Source organism: Hyla sarda, chromosome 12, assembly GCF_029499605.1.
Source record: "Hyla sarda isolate aHylSar1 chromosome 12, aHylSar1.hap1, whole genome shotgun sequence".
Taxonomy (NCBI): Eukaryota; Metazoa; Chordata; class Amphibia; order Anura; family Hylidae; genus Hyla; species Hyla sarda.
The window spans coordinates 72031175-72033596 of NC_079200.1; the positions used below are offsets into that span (position 1 = coordinate 72031175).

Genomic DNA, 2422 nt, shown 5'->3' on the forward strand with positions numbered 1-2422 from the left:
GATTGCGGCAGAATTGCATCAGCCTGAAGGGAGGTGTCGGATCCCCGGGTCAGTGAGTTTGTGGGAGCTCGCAGCTGATTGGCCGAGGGGCGCGGCCTGTGAGCTCACATGGTCAGGTGACTGAGAAGAAAATTCCAACTCTTTTATTTTTTTTTTTCTCTTCTGGTTGTGCTACTGAGCGTATATATATATATATATATATATATATATATATATATATATATACACACACTATGTATGTATATATATATATATATATATATATATATATATATATATATAATTTTTTTTTTTTTTTTTTTTTTTTTTTTTTTTATTTCGTCTATGTACAGAGCAATCGATTTGTCTATAAGTTACTTGGGCGAAGCTATGTGGCAGCCTAAGGCCTCATTCACGTGTGTTATACGGATACATGTAATTCGGACACATAGGGGGAAATTTATCAAAACCCGTCCAGAGGAAAGTTGCCCATAGCAACCAATCAGATCGCTGCTTTCATTTTTGAAAAGGACTGTGAAAAATGAAAGAAGCGATCTGATTGGTTGCTATGGGCAACTGGGCAACTTTTCCTCTGCAGTGGTTTTCATAATTCTCCCCCATAAATCCCAGGCAGACCACAGGTATAGAGACCTGAACTGTGGTGTTCAAATTGTGGACCTCCGGATGCTGAAAAACTACAACTCCCAGCATGCTGTCCGGGCATGCTGGGAGTTGTAGTTTTTCAACCTGTAGACAACTGACCTAAAGGTTTGTGCACGTAGCGTACCTTTCTACTCACGATATGCAATAAACTTTTTCCTTTTCTTTCTTTTTTTTTTTTTTTTTCGGTGCACTGTACCTGAAGATACTGCCATATCGGCGTAGGGCGACAAAGCAAGCTTCGAAATCGGCCCCCGTTCTCAAAAATCCATATTTGTTCCCCAGATAGGGGACGTATAAATTATTAAACTGATAAGAACAGATACTACACTTGATCTTAGCCAAAAGGCCGAGAAGCGATTTTTCTTTTACTATTTTGACCTGTGACTTTTTTATTTTTTCTCCCCCCCCCCCCCCCAAAATCTGCCACCTAGATTTCTGCCATGTTTTCTGCACTGAATATGCACAGAATAAGTGATACATCCTTCATACAAGCCGGTTCACAGTGCAAACTGCAGCACCTATTCCCATTGGCTAAGTAAGGGTGCATGCACACCACGTTTTTGCAATACAGTTCCCGTATCAGGTTTTTGATGAAAAACAGAGTCCTAAAAACCGGACTAAATTGTATCAAAATGTGCATACAAATTTTAACCCATATACGGTTTGAAAAATGATGTCCGGTTGCATCAGTTTTTTAAGAAAAAAACATATAAGTTTTTAACTTTTCACTCCATGTTGAATAAAGTTTCACTTGTTTGATTGAAATTCCAAGAAAAAAAATGTGCAAAGTCAAAAACTGTATGGTGCAAACCGGATGGAACTGTATGCACATACGGTTCTGAACGGTTCCCATTGACTCCCATGTTAAAAAAAAAATGTTAAAAAAAAAAGGATACGGTTTAATACGGTTTTTCACCCGGACCAAAAAACGTGGTAGGGTGTATGCACTCCATGTTTTTGCAATACAGTTCCCGTATCAGGTTTTTGATGAAAAACTGATTCCTAAAAACCTGACTAAACTTTATCAAAACGTGCGTACAAATTTTAACCTGTATACGGTTTGAAAAATGATGTGCGGTTGCATCAGTTTTTTAAGAAAAAAACGTATACGTTTTTAACTTTTCACTCCATTTTAAATAAAGTTTCACTTGTTTGATTGAAATTCCAAGGAAAAAAAAACTGTGCCAAGTCAAAAACCGTATGGTGCAAACCGGATGGAACCGTTAGCACATACAGTTCTGTATGGTTCCCCTTTACTCCCATGTTTTAAAAAAAAGTATACGGTTTAATACGGTTTTTCACCCGGACCAAAAAACTTTGTGGACTACTGTTTTGGGTACAGGTAAAAAATCGGACAAAACTGTATAAGACACAAAATGGACTAAACCGGATGATGCGTTTGACATACGGTTTACAATGTTAAGTCAATGCGTACGGTTTGCTATACGGTTCTGTACGGTTTTTAACTTGAAACCGTATACGGAAACTGTATAGCAAAAACGTAGTGTGCATGCACCCGTAGGCTACAGTTTTGGGTATGGGAAAAAAAAAAGACAAAACCGTACAAGACGCAAAACGGATGCAACCGGATGCATGGTTTGGCATAAGGTTTTCAATGTTAAGTCAATGCATACGGGATTCAATACGGTTCTGTACGGTTTTCACATTGAAACGTATATGTGAACTGTATTGCAAAAATGTGGTGTGAATGCAGACTTAGTCCAAATTTCCACTTTTATTTATATATTTTTACTAAAAATGTCCTGTTGTTTTGCACTTC

At 37.9% G+C, this 2422-nt stretch overlaps 1 pseudogene; it reads right to left on the reverse strand.

The window, feature by feature from the left end:
- Window positions 1-822: 822 nt before the first annotated feature.
- On the reverse strand, window positions 823-1000 carry LOC130297145 (U2 spliceosomal RNA; annotated as a pseudogene).
- Window positions 1001-2422: the final 1422 nt, after the last annotated feature.